Source organism: Arachis ipaensis, chromosome B5 (genome assembly GCF_059453495.1).
Source record: "Arachis ipaensis isolate K30076 ecotype BB chromosome B5, ASM5945349v1, whole genome shotgun sequence".
NCBI classification, from domain to species: domain Eukaryota; kingdom Viridiplantae; phylum Streptophyta; class Magnoliopsida; order Fabales; family Fabaceae; genus Arachis; species Arachis ipaensis.
In genome coordinates, this window is record NC_142440.1 from 14,131,753 (window position 1) to 14,150,173 (window position 18,421).

The 18,421-nt window shown below is 38.1% G+C and overlaps 1 pseudogene; it reads right to left on the reverse strand.

The window, feature by feature from the left end:
* Positions 1–15,563: 15,563 nt before the first annotated feature.
* LOC107640191 (subtilisin-like protease 1 pseudogene) lies at positions 15,564–17,843 on the reverse strand (annotated as a pseudogene).
* Positions 17,844–18,421: the final 578 nt, after the last annotated feature.

Below are 18,421 nucleotides of genomic sequence, written 5' to 3' on the forward strand. Positions count from 1 at the left end.
AAATCTAACTTCCGGGATCACTGATCTCAGACCCATTATTTTATTATAATGGTCTGAATGTTCTTTAGATAAGAACTTCCCTTGATTCCAAAGTGGTTTTGGAACGCTCTCTTTCTTGCTTCTTGGAGTGGGTTGTTTTCCTTTGGGAGCCATGATCTTAGTGATCGCGGATAAACACACCAAACTTAGAGGTTTGCTTGTCCTCAAGCAAAAGAAAAGAAGGGAGAGGGAGAGAAGGAGAGCTAGGTGCACTTGTTGATGGGAGGGGAGGGAGGCCGAACTCAAATTTATAGGGAGGGAGGGGGGTTTTCGAAAAAAAGAGATAAAGATATGATAAAAAGATTTATTTGGAAAAGATAAGATAGAAGATATAGTTTAAAATTGAGAGGATATGAAAGATTTTTCTGAAAAAGATAGATTTAGATTTTGAAAAAGATAAAGTGGAGGTTTTGAAAAAGATATTGATGAGTTGAAAAGATAGATTTGTAAAAAATTTTGAAAAGAGTTGGATTGAATTTGCAAAGATGCCTGGTGCTTATGGATTAAAATACATTTGATATTTTTAGTGGTAGGGTTTTTAGAAATTATGGAATTTAGAAATCAGGGTTCTTAACATGTTTATGTAAGAAATCATGAATTGAAGTAAGAAAATCAAGATTTAGAATGAAAAATTTGAATAAAAATGAGTTTTGTCTCCTCCCTGCCATCCTGGCGTTTGAACGCCCAAACACTGCCTGTTTTGGGCGTTCAGCGCCCAATTGCTGCTCTCCTGGGCGTTCAACGCCCAGCTGCTGCCATTACTGGTGTTCAACGCCCAGTGGGTGCCCATTTCTGGCGTTGAACGCCCAGATTGCTACCATTACTGGCGTTTTCTTGCCAGTGAGCTCTTTTTCTCTGTTTTGTGTGCCGAGGTCTTCTGTAAATGATTCCTTACCTTAGTGTCAGTGAAATTTATATAAACAAATAAAAATAAAAATAGGGCAAAATGCTTAGAGGATTGTTTCCCCATGGCTGGGTTGCCTCCCAGCAAGCGCTTCTTTATTGTCTTTAGCTGGACCTTGCTGAGCTTTTAATCTAGCTTCAGCCTTGAGCATTCTTGCTCAATGTTGCCTTCAAGATAGTGCTTGATTCTCTGTCCATTGACAATGAACTTCTTATCAGAATCAATATCTTGAAGCTCCACATAACCATATGGTGATACACTTGTAATCACGTATGGTCCCCTCCACCGGGATTTCAGTTTCCCGGGGAATAGCCTGAGTCTAGAGTTAAACAACAGAACCTTCTGTCCTGGTTCAAAAATTCTAGATGACAGCTTTCTGTCATGCCACTTTTTTTATTTCTCTTTATAAAGCTTGGCATTTTCGAAAGCTGTGAATCTGAGTTCCTCTAGCTCATTTAGCTGGAGCAATCGTTTTTCTCCTGCTAATTTGGCATCAAAGTTTAGGAATCTGGTTGCCCAGTAGGCCTTATGTTCCAGTTCCACGGGCAGGTGACATGCCTTACCATACACGAGTTGGTATGGAGAGGTCCCTATAGGGGTCTTGAATGCTGTTCTGTAAGCCCACAGAGCATCATCCAAGCTTCGTGCCCAATCCTTTCTACGAGTATTTACTGTCCATTCTAGGATTCTCTTTAATTCTCTGTTAGAGACTTCAGCTTGCCCATTAGTTTGTGGATGATATGGAGTAGCTACCTTGTGGCGAATTCCATACCGAACCATGGCAGAGTAAAGTTGTTTATTGCAGAAGTGAGTGCCCCCGTCACTGATTAGTACTCTAGGGACACCAAACCTGCTAAAGATATGTTTCTGGAGGAACTTCAGCACTGTTTTAGTATCATTGGTGGGTGTGGCAATGGCCTCAACCCATTTTGATACATAGTCAACTGCTACCAGAATATAAGTGTTTGAGTATGATGGTGGGAAAGGTCCCATGAAGTCAATTCCCCATACGTCAAACAACTCAATTTCCAAGATTCCTTGTTGAGGCATGGCGTAACCATGAGGCAGATTACCAGCTCTTTGGCAACTGTTACAGTTACGTACAAACTCTCGGGAATCTTTATAGAGTGTGGGCCAATAGAAGCCACATTGGAGGACCTTGGTGGCTGTTCGCTCACCTCCGAAATGGCCTCCATATTGAGATCCGTGGCAATGCCACAGGATCCTCTGTGCTTCTTCTCTAGGCACACACCTACGGATAATTCCGTCTGCACATCTCTTAAAGAGATAAGATTCATCCCACAAGTAGTACTTTGCATCAGTAATTAATTTTTTCTTTTGTATCCTGTTGTACTCCTTGGGTATGAACCTTGCAGCTTTATAGTTTGCAATATCGGCAAACCATGGTGTTTTCTGAATGGCAAACAAATGCTCATCTGGAAACGTCTCAGAGATCTCAAGAGAGGGGAAGGGCGTCCCTTCTACTGGCTCTATCCGGGATAGATGATCAGCCACTTGGTTCTCTGTCCCTTTTCTGTCTCTTATTTCTATATCAAACTCTTGCAGAAGCAACACCCATCTAATGAGCCTGGATTTTGAATCCTGCTTTGTGAGTAGATATTTAAGAGCGGCATGATCAGTATACACAATCACTTTTGATCCTACCAAGTATGATCTGAACTTGTCAATGGCGTAAACCACTGCAAGTAATTCTTTTTCTGTGGTTGTGTAATTTTTCTGGGCATCATTTAAAACGCGACTAGCATAATAAATGACATGCAGAAGCTTGTCATGTCTCTGTCCCAATACTGCACCAATTGCGTGATCACTGGCATCACACATTAGCTCAAATGGTAACGTCCAGTCTGGTGCAGAAATGACTGGTGCTGTGACCAGCTTAGCTTTCAGCGTTTTGAACGCCTGCAGGCACTCTGTGTCAAACACAAATGGCGTGTCCGCAGCTAGCAGATTGCTTAGAGGTTTTGCGATTTTTGAAAAATCCTTTATAAACCTCCTATAGAATCCTGCGTGCCCCAGAAAGCTTCTGATTGCCTTAACATTGGCAGGTGGTGGTAATTTTTCAATTACCTCTATTTTTGCTTGATCCACCTCTATTCCCTTGTTTGAAATTTTATGCCCAAGAACAATCCCTTCAGTCACCATGAAGTGACATTTTTCCCATTTTAAAACTAGGTTGGTTTCTTGGCATCTTTTCAAAACAAGTTTCAGGTGATCAAGACAGGAGCTGAATGAGTCTCCATATACTGAGAAGTCATCCATGAAGACTTCCAGAAATTTTTTCACCATATCAGAGAAAATAGAGAGCATGCATCTCTGGAAGGTTGCAGGCGCATTACATAGCCCAAATGGCATCCTTCTATAAGCAAACACTCCAGATGGACATGTGAATGCTGTTTTCTCTTGATCCTGAGGATCTACTGCAATCTGGTTATAGCCTGAGTAGCCGTCCAAAAAGCAGTAATAATCATGACCTGCTAGTCTTTCTAGCATTTGGTCTATGAATGGTAAAGGAAAATGATCCTTTCTGGTGGCTGTATTGAGCCTTCTGTAGTCAATACACATGCGTCACCCTGTAACTGTTCTTGTAAGAACCAGTTCATTTTTTTCATTATGAATCACTGTCATGCCTCCCTTTTTTGGGACGACTTGGACAGGGCTCACCCAGGGGCTATCAGAAATAGGATAAATAATCCCAGCCTCTAGTAGTTTGGTGACCTCTTTCTGCACCACTTCTTTCATGGCTGGATTTAACCGCCTCTGTGGTTGAACCACTGGTTTGGCATTATCCTCCAATAAGATTTTGTGCATGCATCTAGCTGGGCTTATGCCCTTAAGGTCACCTATGGACCACCCAAGAGCTGTCTTGTGTGTCCGTAGCACTTGAATAAGTGCCTCCTCTTCCTGTGAATTTAAAGCAGAGCTTATAATCACTGGAAAAGTGTCACCTTCTCCCAGAAACGCATATTTCAAGGATGGTGGTAATGGCTTGAGCTCGGGTTTAGGAGGTTTTTCCTCTTTCAGAAGAAATTTCAGAGGCTCTTTCATGTCCTGTGAATCCTCTAAATCAGGCTGAACATCTTTGAAGATGTTCTCCAACTCTGATTCAAGACTCTCAGCCATGTTGATCTCTTCTACCAAAGAGTCAATAAGATCAACTTTCATGCAGTCTTTTGATGTGTCTGGATGCTGCATGGCTTTGACAGCGTTCAACTTAAACTCATCATCATTGACTCTCAGGGTTATTTCCCACTGTTGGACGTCAATGAGGGATCGTCCAGTTGCTAGGAAGGGTCTTCCTAGAATGATATTAGCACTCTTGTGCTCCTCCATTTCCAATACAACAAAGTCAGTAGGAAAGGCGAATGGCCCAACTCTGACAATCATGTCTTCAATCACGCCTGATGGGTATTTAGTGGAGCCATCAGCAAGTTGGAGACATATCCTGGTTGGTTTAACTTCTTCAGTTAAGCCAAGCTTTCTGATAGTGGATGCAGGTATTAGGTTGATGCTTGCCCCAAGATCGCATAAGGCTGTCTTGGTGCATTGACCTTCTAATATGTATGGTATCAGAAAACTCCCAGGGTCTTTGAGCTTCTCAGGAAAGCTTTTCAGAATAACTGCACTGCATTCTTCAGTAAGGAGAACTCTTTCTGTTTCTCTCCAATCCTTTTTATGACTCAAGATCTCTTTCATGAACTTGGCATAAGAAGGTATTTGCTCGAGTGCTTCTGCAAATGGAATCTTTATTTCAAGAGTCCTGAGGTAATCTGCGAAGCGAGCAAACTGCTTGTCCTGCTCCTCTTTCCGGAGTTTTTGAGGATAAGGTATCTTGGCTTTATATTCTTCAACCTTAGTTGCTGTAGGTTTATTGCCTACAGGAGTGGTTGAAGAAGCCTTTTTAGAGGGGTTGTTATCAGCATTTGTGTGTGTCTGATCCCTCACTGGCAATTGAGTGCCAGAGTTAGAAGCTGGAGTGAAACTGGACGCCAGCTCCTTGTCTGCTCCTGGCGTCTGAACGCCAGAATTGTGCCCATTTTGGGCGTTCAGCACCAGATCCTGCCCATTTTGGGCGTTCAACGCCAGATCCTTGCCCATTTCTGGCGTTGAACGCCAATCCTGCTTTGTTTCTGGCGTTGAACGCCATTTTGGCCAGGGTCTGGGCGTTCAGCGCCAGCCTTCCACCAATTTTCTGGCGTTTTAGCGCCAGAATTATTTTTCCCTGGGCTCTTACTGTCCTCAGGTGAATCTTGGGTGGTTTGCTCATTTCTTGGCTTTTTGCTGCCTTGAGGTGGGGTATTTAATGTTTTCCCACTTCTTAGTTGAACTGCTTGGCATTCTTCTGTTATTTACCTTGACAGCTGCTGCTTTGTTTGCTTAAACTGTTCGTCCATATGTATATTAGCCATCCTTGTCTCTTGTAGTCTATCTTTGAATTCGGCTAACTGCTTTGTTAGAAAGTCCAATTGCTGATTGAATTTAGCAGCTTGTTTCACAGGACTGAGTTCAGTAGTTGCTGTTTTAACCTCTTCTTTCATGGAAGGGTCACTGCTTAGGTACAGATGCTGATTCCTGACAACTGTATCAATGAGCTCTTGAGCCTCTTCAATTGTCTTTCTCATGTGGATAGATCCACCAGCTGAGTAATCTAGAGACATCTGAGCTCCTTCTGCAAGCCCATAGTAGAAGATGTCTAACTGAACCCACTCTGAAAACATTTCTGAGGGGCATTTTCTTAGCATCTCTCTGTATCTCTCCCAGGCATCATAAAGAGATTCATTATCTCTTTGTTTAAAGTCTTGGATGTCCAGCCTTAGCTGTGTCATCCGTTTTGGAGGAAAGTATTGATTCAGGAATTTTTCTGTCAGCTGTTTCCATGTCCTTATGCTGGCCTTAGGTTGGTTATTTAACCATCTCTTAGCTTGATCTTTTACAGAAAATGGAAACAATAATAGTCTGTAGACATCCTGATCTATTTCTTTATCATGTATTGTGTCAGCAATTTGTAAAAACTGTGCCAGAAACTCTGTAGGTTCTTCCTGTGGAAGACCGGAATACTGGCAACTTTGCTGCACCATGATAATGAGCTGAGGATTCAACTCAAAGCTACTGACTCCAATGGAGGGTATGCAGATACTACTCCCATATGAAGCAGTAGAGGGGTTAGAATATGACCCCAGAGTCCTCTTGGACTGTTCATTTCCGCTTAGGTCCATGATGGAGAAAGGGAGATGATGTAAAATAGAAAAAATATTTTTATTTATTTATTTATATATTTATTTCGAAAATAAAATAAATTAAAATAAAATAAATAAAAATTGAGTGAAGATTTTCAAAAAACTGAGGAGAGAGAAAGTGGTTAGGAAGTTTTGAAAAGGATATGATGATTTTGAAAAAAAAAGTTTTAAATTTTGAAATAAAAATCTGAATTTTAGAAATATATTTCGAAAATTTGTTTTTAAAATAGAGAGAAAAGATATTTTTTATTTTTAAGAGGAAAGAGAAAAACAATAAGATAGCACAAGATTTAAAATTTTTAGATCTGATGCTCCTTGTTTTCGAAAATTTTTAAGGGAAAAACACTAAGGAACACCAAACTTAAAAATTTTAAGATCAGGACACAAGGAAAACTTAAGAACACTTTGAAGATTCACAAGAACACAAGAACACGAAGGAAGAACACCAAACTTAAAATTTTTAGAAAACCAAACTAAAATTTTCGAAAAACACAGAGAAATCAACAAGAAAACACCAAACTTAAAATTTGGCACAGGATTTAATAGAAAAATTATTTTTGAAAAAGATTTTAACAAGAAAATAAGGATTCTAAAGTTTTAGCACGACAATAATACGAGACTCTAAACAAAAAGAGAAAATTTTCCTAATCTAAGCAACAAAATAAACCGTTAGTTGTCCAAACACGAACAATTCCCGGCAACGGCGCCAAAAACTTGGTGCACGAATTGTGAATCACACTTTTCACAACTCGTACCACTAACCAGCAAGTGCACTAGGTCGTCCAAGTAATACCTCACGTGAGTAAGGATCGAATCCCACGGAGATTGTTGGTTTGAAGCAATCTATAGTTATCTTGTAAATCTTAGTCAGGAAGTCAATTATGTTTATCAGTTGAATTGTGAATAACCAAGAGAGCATAAATTAAAGGTTACTTGTTATGCAGTAATGGAGAATATGTTGGAGTTTTGGAGATGCTTTGTTTTCTGAATCTCTGCTTTCTTCTGTCTTCTGATTCACGCACGCACGTCCTCCTATGGCAAGCTGTATGTAGGGGGTCACCGTCGTCAATGGATACATCCCATCCTCTCAGTGAAGAATATGCTCACATGCTCTGTCACAGCACGGCTAATCATCTGTTGGTTCTCGATCATACTGGAATAGGATTCTTCGTCCTTTTGCATCTGTCACTAACGCCCAGCACTCGCGAGTTTGAAGCTCGTCACAGTCATTCGATCATTGAATCCTACTCGGAATACCACAGACAAGGTTTAGACTTTCCGGATTCTCATGAATGCCGCCATCAGTTCTAGCTTATACCACGAAGATTCTAATTAAGAGATCTAAGAGATACTCATTCAGTCGGATATAGAACGGAGGTGGTTGTCAGGCACACGTTCATGGTTTGAGGAAGGTGATGAGTGTCACGGATCATCACCTTCATCACAGTTAAGCGCGAATGAACATCTTAGATAGGAACAAGCGTGTTTGAATGGAAAACAGAAATACTTGCATTAATTCATCGAGACACAGCAGAGCTCCTCACCCCCAACAATGGAGTTTAGAGACTCATGCCGTCAAAGAGTACAAAATTCAGATCTAAAATGTCATGAGATACCAAATAAGTCTCTAAAAGTTGTTTTAAATACTAAACTAGTAGCCTAGGTTTACAAAAAGTGAGTAGACTATGACAGATGGTGCAGAGATCCACTTCTGGGGCCCACTTGGTGTGTGCTGGGGCTGAGACTTAAGCAATTCACGTGCATAAGGCCATTTTGGGCGTTCAACGCCAGGTTTGGATCCATTTCTGGCGTTGAACTCCAACTTTTAATCCTTTTCTGGCGCTGGACGCCAGAATTGGGCAGAGAACTGGCGTTGAACGCCAGTTTACGTCATCTATCCTTGAGCAAAGTATGGACTATTATATATTGCTAGAAAGCCCTGGATGTCTACTTTCCAACGCAATTGGAAGCACACCATTTCAAGTTCAGTATCTCCAGAAAATCCACTTTGAGTGCATGGAGGTCAGAATCCAACAGCATCAGCAGTCCTTTTTCAGCCTGAGTCAGATTTTTGCTCAGCTCCCTCAATTTCAGCCAGAAAAATATCTGAAATTACAAAAAAACACACAACTCATAGTAAAGTCCAGAAATATGAATTTTTCCTAAAAACTAATGAAAATAAACTAAAAACTAACTAAAACATACTAAAAACTATATGAAATTAACCCCAAAAAGCGTATAAAATATCCGCTCATCAATATACATGTTATACTTGTGCTTTACTTGCATTGTTATTACTTGTGTTTTCTACTGGAATTGAGGAGGTTCAAAAGGCGGTGGCGATGGAATCGCATGGAGATTAGGCTGGCAAAGGCTGTAGGACAGCGGTGCAAATGTTAGAGTAGAAAATCCCTAAGTTAGATTCTCCTATTTCATTATGGTTTTAAAGTTATGGTTTTAAGTTCTAGTTATGCTTTAAGTTGAATCTTATGATTGATATGAAGTTCTAGAATTGCCTCTGGCATTTCGGAGTCTTATATCTTACATTACTTGGCATTGTTACCATATTGAGAACCTCCGATTCTCATGCCATATTCTGTTGTTGTTTTTCAGATGCAGGTCATAACCTACCTCGGTGAGTTTCGAGACAATGACAGAGCGGAGGATCTTGATTATCATTTGAAGTCCTTTGATTACTTTTGTTTTAATTCTCTCACTTTTGTATTTATATTTGCCTTAGAGGTTTACTTTGAGAGAGATATATTGTATATGTTGGTTTTACTTTTAAAACTCTGTATGTGTTTGTATATAACTAATTGGCCTAAACTCTGCGGGCTGAGGCTAGTTTCTTATGACTATTATACTTGCATATCTATTTATGCTTTCTTATCTTATATATCTTATGCCTTAAGTTTGTTGCTTTATGTGAACATTTCGCACTTTTGTAACTGTATTTTTGAGCATATTCCTTCATCGGGCTTCTAGAATTACTATTTCTTTATATATATAATATTGTAAAAGCCTTAGAACTGTCGTAACCTTTGATTAACCTTTGCTTTACGGCATGAGGTAAGGCTTAGGGTAATTAGGGTGTTACAGGTATAGTAGACCAGTCGTTCATCATGGTCCCTAACCCAAACTACGTGCCTCCTACCACCTCGACGATGCTGTCTCCATCCGCTTAGGACTTGACTACGTTGGCCACGCCTCCTCCGGTGACAAACACTGTGGTGCTGGAATCATTGCACGGATCCCGGCCAGCTGATGCCCCTCCAGCTCTCCCATCGCATGGATGACCATTTGGCCTGACGGCACCTCGACGTCAGTACTATTTTAACTCTTTTAGATGCAAACCATTTTAGTTAGTGAGCTTAATTTAGTTAACTCAATATTCTAGTTTTAGTGGATTTAGGTTGTTAAGATAGGTTTGATTTAGGTTAGTTCGTTTAGGTTTGTTAATATAGGTTTGATAAGAACTGGTTCAATTGTGGCTGTGAATGAAGATTGAATGTGTGAATTGTTGGTTTCATGAATGTGAAATTGAAATATGATGAATTAATTCCTGAAATATGATGAATTAATTCTTGAAAAATGGTTGGTTTCATGAATGTTGAGGAAAGATTGGTGGACTGTTGTGATTGGGGGAATCCTTGAAGGGTGGTTAAATCCGAGTTTTAGGGGAGTTTTGCCGAAATTTCTAAAAAAACATAAATCCTAATAGTACTTTATGATTGGTTTGTTTATGAATCATTGATAGGTTTGCGCTGAACAACAATGCATGTACTTAGGAGATGACTAACGTCATCAAGATGATGTACGACCATTCGTGGCCGAGCTATAAGAAGGCCCCAGCTGATACTAGAGACCGATGGTTTCAGAAGTGGGCGATAAAAACTAAACATTCACAATCATTATCTAGTTTATATCTTTTATTTTGCTTACCACATTAGGTTTCGATTAATTAATTTTAAATGTTTCTTTTGTGCAGGAGAAATTTATATGGGACAGGCAACACGATGTCGTCATCTGTAAAATTTTTGACCATCGGATGGGCAGGCGGCTGCAACAGATGATGGAGGTGGTGCGCAAAATTGAACTCTGCAATATTCGCACAGATCGACTGGCAAGTGCACCGGGTCATCCAAGTAATACCTTAGGTGAGTGAGGGTCGAATCCCACGAGGATTGTCGGATTGAGCAATCAATGGCAATCTTGCAGATCTCAGTCAGGCGATTAGAAAGTTTTGATTTTTGAGAAAATGCATAAAGATAGAAATAAAAATAGAATTACTTGATTGGTGTGAGATTAATGATGATAAAGAGGTTGAGGCTTCGGAGATGCTTCATCTTTCTAAATTAAATTTTCTTACTGTCTACTTCAATGTGAATGATTCATTCCATGGCAAGCTGTAAATGATTAACGCCGGTGCTAATGGTCATCAATCTCCTCTACTTCAGGTGAACGCTGATGCTAATGGTCATCCATTCTGAACGAGGGTGAAGCTCCTGCAGTATAGTCCCTTGGTGATCCTACTCAAAACGCCACAGACAAGGTCGGATATTCCGAATCAGAGAATGCTGCTTTACAATTCCAGCCTATATCACAAAGGCCCTAATCGCCCCAACCTCGGCTGCACTGATGTCTCCAAGTACCCAATGAAGTCGTGGATTAGCCGTCTAAGATATGTATAATCAAGCTTGTAATTCAACACTTTCCTGCTACGTAATCACATGAACCCATGTAGAATCAGGATGACAGCTACGTTACACTCCCAATTCATTGGTTGAAGAATGAAGATACATCTTGGAATGGAATCAAACAGAGATTGAAATAAAAACAGTAATAGTATTAATCCATGAAAATTAACAAAGCTCCTAACCTTAACCTAGGAGGTTTAGTTGCTCATAAGTTTTAAGAAAATACAATGAGAGGTTCGAATAAGGCAAAGATACTTAACAGTGGTGATCTTTGATATATTTATACTAATCTAGTGACTAAGGATTACAGAAATATGATAGACTAGTGTCTTTAGTGTGAAAATCCACTTCCGGGCCCATTTGGTGAGTGTTTGGGCTGAGCTTGGGTGACTTCCACGAGTTGGCACTCCCCTTGGGGCGTTGGACGCCGGACAGGGGTGAGTGGGGGCGTTGAACGCCAGTTTTGGACCTTCATTTTCAAATCAAAGTATGAACTACTATATATTGCTGGAAAGCTCTGAATGTTAGCCTTCCAACGCATTTGAGAGCGTGTCATTCGGACCTCTGTAGCTCTAGGTATTCTCTTTCGAGTGCAAGGAGGTCAGATTCTGACAGCATCTGCAGCCCTTTCTCTATCTCTGAGTCGGATTTTTCTAAAACTTGCCAGAATCACCCAAAATCACCTAAGAGCATAGGAAAGGCCCTAAAACTCAAAGTAGCATCTAAAAAGTGATTTTAACACTAAAACCTACTAAAACTCAATAGAACTTAACCAAACATGACCAAAAACATAAGGAAAATAGTACTAAAAAGTGTATAAAATATCCGCTCATCAGAACACCAAACTTAAACTGTTGCTTGTCCCCAAGCAACCAAAAGAAAAACAAGGATAAAATGAGCGGAAGAGGAAAATACAACAAGTATCATGTGTCAATGAAGCTTGGTTCCAATTATCTGAATGGGGCTAGTAGCCTTTTACTTCTGAATAGTTTTGGCATCTCACTTTCCTTTGAAGTTCAGAAATATTGATATCCCTTGGAACTAGAATTTGGATAGTATTCTTAATTTTCTTAGTTTAGCTTTTCTTGATTGTTGAACACAGCTTCTCTTTGAGTCTTGGCCGTGACCCAAAGCGTTTTATTTTCCCGTATTACCATCAGATACATAAACGCTACAGACACTTAACGGGATAAATCCAATTGGATTGTAATTCAACTTTGCTAGAATCCCCGACAGTGGTATCCAGATTCCTTAAGCACACTCTTTTTGCTTGGATCACGATTTTAACTGCTCAGTCTCAAACTTTTCACTTGACACCTTCACGCCACAAGCATATAGTTAGGAAAACAGCTCATTTGAACTTTTAGGCCTTTTTATTGTGAAGCCCTCCTAATCATACGGCTTTATTTTACCGAGTTCTTTAGAGAGAGTTGTCTCGTACCTTAGGTATTTTCTACTTATCCACTGGTGTCGGTTTCAAGTACAGATACCTTTTTATTGAAGGTCGTTCGAGCTTTTTATAAAAGTATGATTCCGCTTTTTAAACAAAGTTCTATGGTCGGTCTGCGATCTCAAAAGCATTCTTGGGGTGATCTCGTAGTTTCTATAGGATGGAGACCATGGGTTAAGTGTGTAGTTACTACTCTATTATCTTTATTTAATTATTTATTTAAATTAATGTTAAGACTCTAGTTCTTAGCTACTGATTCTTGTCCTACTGCTGATTGCTATGTATTCAGCAATCAAATTTAAAACCCAGTCTATTTAATTGAAAAAATGATGATCGAAAAGACAGAAGAAAAAGAAAAAAAAAACACACACACACTGAGTAGCTTTTTAGTACAAATCAGAGGTTATTTAAGATTTTCTTATTTGCATTTGGATATACTATTCAAATTATACCCAAAAATTTATATTATTGTTAATAATAATTTCAAAACATAAAAATAAATGACTACTTGACTTATAATTTAGTTTAACTTTTTGTGTAAATATTTAGATTTTAGATACTAGACAAAATTTTAAAAATGAGAAATATTATTTTTTAATAATATTTATAAAAATTCATATTAAAATATAATTTTTAAATATTTTTTAAGAATATATATTTTATATTTAATTATTTTTATTATTTTTTGTCACCCTTCTCTAGGTATTTTTTATTTTAGAGAATTTAGGAAGAGAGGAAAAGACTTTGAAGCGTTAAACTCTGTTTAAGAGTTTTATTATTCGGATAACAAGGGATTTAGAGATTTTTATTAGCACTGCAAAATTTTCTAAACTCATTTCCAATTTTCTCCAAGATGTGTTCATGGGTTGAGGGGAAAAAAGAAGGGAAGGACTTTTAAGAAGTTTTGAATATTTACTATATATATTTTATAATTTTATCATTTATTAAAATATTACATATAAAAAAGTAAACAACCATTGTATTATAAATTAATTATTTCGTATAAAATAGTATGCACACACAATATTTTCAACAAATAAAAGATTAAATGGTAATATAATAATTTATTAAAGATAAAATAGTAAATTTAATTGAAATTCAAGTAAAAGCATACGGGTTAAAAAAAGGAGCTGTTTATAGATGGTGATATTTGGAATTAAATTAGAAAAATGTTACATTTTTATAATGTAAGAAATCCTAATCATGTAATTCACTAAAGAATTTTGTAAAAAAGGATTTATCTCTAAATATATCATAAAAAATAATTATCAAAAGTATCCATGAAATTTATAAATACTGACAAAAGTACACATAAATTAAGAAAATTAACGATATATTTATGGAAGATGGATTTCGTATGACAAAAGTATTCAAACCTTAATTTTTTTGTTAATTTTTTAATAAAATTCTCAAACTACCCCATCCTCAACCTTAACTCACTTTTCCAACCTTTCATAACCCAACCTGCACTATTAAAACCATTGTCATGGAGTTCGAAACTACTCCTACAATAGACCAAGCCGAAATCAATAGTGGTGGTGGTGGTGTTAGAAGACTTCGACCGGTTCTTAGCAGATAAATTCAGTATGGTAAACTCTTTTCCATTTTTTTTATCACATCCCTTCACACAAAGAAAAGCCCTAAATTAAGGGAAAAAAAAACATCTGAAACGATTAAAAATTGTTCTTTTATGGTTCTTTCTCTTTTTTTTATCTGTATTAATTGATTCTTTTGTTAATCTTGGCGCTGCAATCCTCTGTCGCGTTACTATCCAGAGCTCCCACCATAAATGTTCATTTCTTCTGTTGCAGGAGTAGTTTCAAATTCTATGGCAATAGTTTTAAATGTGCATGTTGGGTTATGGAAGGTTGAAAAATGAATTTAGATCTTCTAAATTTTGAATTTTCACTTTAGAGGGTAAATTGTGATCTCTCATCCTTCAGTGATTTCTCTCTCATATTTTCTGTTGATCCCACCTATGAAATAATAGGGAGAGATCACATTTTACTTTCTAAAATGAAATTCAAAATTTAGAAGATCCAAATTTCAAAATTGAGTTGAGATTGAGAGTGGAGGTAATTTGAGAATTTTATTAAAAAATAAAAAAAAATTAGGATTTGGATACTTTTGTCATACGGAACCCATCTTCTATGGGACATCGTTAATTTTTTTAGTTTATGGGTACTTTTGTCAACGTTCATAAACTTTACGGGTACTTTTGGTAATTTTTTATACAATAATCCTGCTACGTAATCAACAAGGATTTTACCAATTTCTGCTAACTCTTGTTTATGGCTGTATTTAATAAAAGTGTCTTTGTGGATGTGTCTAATAAAAATGTCTTTTTTATGGCTGTGTCTAATGAAAATGTATGTGATATTCTCTTTATACATATCAATGCTAATTGTAATTAAAATATAATAATCAATCAATCTTATTACGTAACCAACAAAGATTCTACCAACTTCTGTCAACTCTTGTTTATGGCTATGTTTAATAAAAATGTCTTTGTGGAGGTGTCTAATAGAAATGTCTTTTTTATAATTATGTCTAATAAAAATGTCTTTATGAATATATCTCTTTATACATATCAATACTAATTGTAATTAAAATATATTAATTAAGAGGAGTGTTAGGGCCAGTAACTTTTGTGATTTATAGTCATCAAACAACTATCAATGATAATTTTAATGGTGTGAGATTAGTGTAAAATTTCATCTAATGGCTCACTTTTCTTTGCTGGTTACATGCTGATCAGAATTTAATGAAATTACTTACCCCTAAATTTTTCTATTAATTAATTATTGTTGATAATAAATTAACAGATAGTGATACCTATACTTTTTCTTCTTCTAGTAAGAACTTAGTTATCCCCTGTTCTGTTTCAGTAAATAGATTCAATTGAAACGAATTACTACTTAACCAGTACAGAAGCAAGATCCGGACAACACTAGCTGAATCGAACAAAATAGCGATTCTGAGAATCATTCTTTTTTTTAGGAGTTGGGGAATCTAGGCCTAATCTATTAGAATGGGTCTAGGCTGATTTGGCAGGTGGATAAGAACAGAAAACATAAAAATTTAAACAACAATTCAAATCCAACCTTCAAATTAAGCATAGATATTATACGGTAACAAGAACAGAACAACTCTAGTAATCATGATTACCCCACCAATTATTACACCATTAGCATATGAAAACTACAATTACTTACTCATCAAGTGAAAATAACAGCAATGGGACTTCTCACAGAATGCTTATCAGAAACCCACTCTATAAAACCTTGCGCCGTAGATGAAGCACTAATAGTTTCTCCTGTTTTCCGAGTAAACGTCACCGAGTACCTCGCCGTCTGTTGCTCGCCGTTGAACACAAGAATCTGCGGTTCCACGCTAACATGTACACCAGCCGGGGGAACAACTTCCACAATATAATGCGAATCAGCTTGACCAACATTCATAACAGTTCTGTTGTAGGTCTTAGGGAAATAATCAGCAGCTCCCAACACAACCGAGAAGGAAGGATAGTTCAACTCTGTAGCCTCAATCTTTTTTATCAGGTCGCAATTCACAGGCTTATGCGTAACCAGCTGAGCCATTGTGCTGGTAAAACCCAATCCACATAAATAAGCAGTGTAATCATCAAGCATAATATCATAAACCAGTCCAGGATCTTCGGCCTTGGAAGGCTTGACATGGCCGGCTCCAATTGCGAACAAGCTCGCAGGATGTAACTTCTCGTCAGGAATGGGATCACCTTGAAGGTTTGTTGTGTATGCCGTGGTCATGATTGCAGACTTAACAACAGCAGGTGACCAATGAGGGTGAGAGCTCTTGAGCAATGCAGCAACGCCACTTATGTGAGGACAAGCCATTGATGTGCCTGACATGATTGAGAAAGCTGGTGGTCTTCCATTGTAGCTAGTTCTCCAATTGGCCGAAGAAGCTAGAACATTCACTCCGGGCCCTATAATGTCAGGCTTTAAAAGCCCAGGACATTGCCTGCTCGGGCCTCTTGATGAGAATGAAGCAACAACGGGTGCAGATGTGTTACCTGTGATAGTTCCTTTGAACAATATTGTGGCCTTAGGGTCCTTGCATGAGTCTATGTAGCGCATGATTTGCAACCCTGAAGCATGGCTCACATGTGTAACAGGAAGAGGGTACGTTTCTTCAGTTGAAAGGGTATATCCACATGTATCACTATTGGCGAGAATCATTGCAGCACCACCAGCACTTTTCACGGCTTCTGCTTGCTTATACTTCATTGTGTTCTTCTCGTTAACACACACCACGATCTTTCCTTCCACTTTCATACTCTCTAATAGACCTTTGTTACAGGGTGCTCCATTAAGATGAACCAGAGGGTTGTAATTATTCTTGAATAGTTTTGATTCGTAAAGAGACTCACCATCATACTCTGCACCATTTCCAAGCTTGACTGATGCTACTATTCGTCGATCCATAGTGCTTGCTCCTACGGTAAATATCCATGGAGCATCATTCACAACCGTACTTGATTCAGGACCTTCATTACCGGCTGCAATGGTGACAAGAATCCCCTTCTGTGTTGCTCCAAAACTACCGATCGACATGGCATCTTCGGAGAACAATTTAGAGTCTCCGGCTAAGGAAACAGAGATAATGTCAACGCCATCGTTAATTGCAGCATCGAATGCGGCTAGAACAGAACCTTCACTGCAACCAATCATGCTGCACGCTTTGTAAATGGCTAAATGAGCATGAGGAGCCATGCCAACAGAAGTTCCGTTGGCATGGCCAAGAACATTAGCATTTTTCACAAAACTGCCAGCAATTATGCTGGCAGTGTGGGTGCCGTGCCCGATGTCATCGAAAGGTGGCACGGGTTCGGCCTCAGACATATAAGTGGACCCGACGGTGGTTATTGCCCCAATTATTTTGTTGTTGCAGCCTTTTCTAAAGTGACACTTGCCTTTCCACTTAGCCGGTGGCGGCGACATTCCTTGGTCGTTGAAGGAAGGATGAGAAGGCGATATTCCGGTGTCAAAAACTCCAATGATCACACCTTTCCCAAGGTTGGTCTCTCTCCAAAGGCCTTCGTCTGGGTGCAGTCCCAAGAAGGTAGGGGTGTGAGTTGTTTGCAGCTGCAGCATCTTTTCTTCGCGAATCATGAGAACACCATCTTTGTTGGCCATGTGTAGTGCTTCATCTTTGGTAAGTCTTGCTGCAAAAGCATAACCAACGTGTCGATATGCATGAAGCATTCGCGTCTGGCTATTTAAACTTGCAGTATCAATGGTGGAAGATGGCAAGAATGACTCGTACCAGCTATGGAGATTGTTGATGTTATTATTGCCTTCTATTGAATGGAACCATATTCTACTTTCTGGCTTCTTAACATGAACAATGTATGTTCGAAACTCATTTCCTTCTTCGCTAGCTACCCTTTGAGACAGTGATGAGGGAAAAAACAAGATTACATTGAGGACAAAGACTACTAACTTAATAGCCATCATGCTGGCAACTACATTAGAAACCTTAATTCATGCAAGTTATATATACCAAAACCTTAGTTAGTGTTTAGGTTTGTGCACAACATTCATATATATATATATATATAGTCGGGGTCCCTTGGGGATGGAGAAAGGGTATACGTGAAAGGTAAAATTTGGAACTTGTTTGCATATATTATTGGAGGTATAAAGGGATGAATTTTGTGTAACTCGAAAGGAGAGGGTTCATGATGAATTTAATAGATTTATTTTTATTATAATAAAATTTCAAATGCCCTCTCATATTTTGTAAAGGATAAAGTATTGAATTCGTTCTCCATATTTAAATTTAATTATGTTTTAGTCTTTAAAATTTAAAGTGTTTTATTTAAATTTAAAAAAATATATTTAATTTTAATATAGTCCTACTGTGAATTTAAGAGTAAATAATTAATAAAATATCTTATGTGACAATAATGCAAAAACAAAATCGATAATTTGGAAAAGATGTACAAATTTGAGAGGTATAAAATTAATATCAGATGTATCTTTGCAAACTGCTAGCTTTGGTTCAAGTACATAGAGGACATCATCTTCGTTTT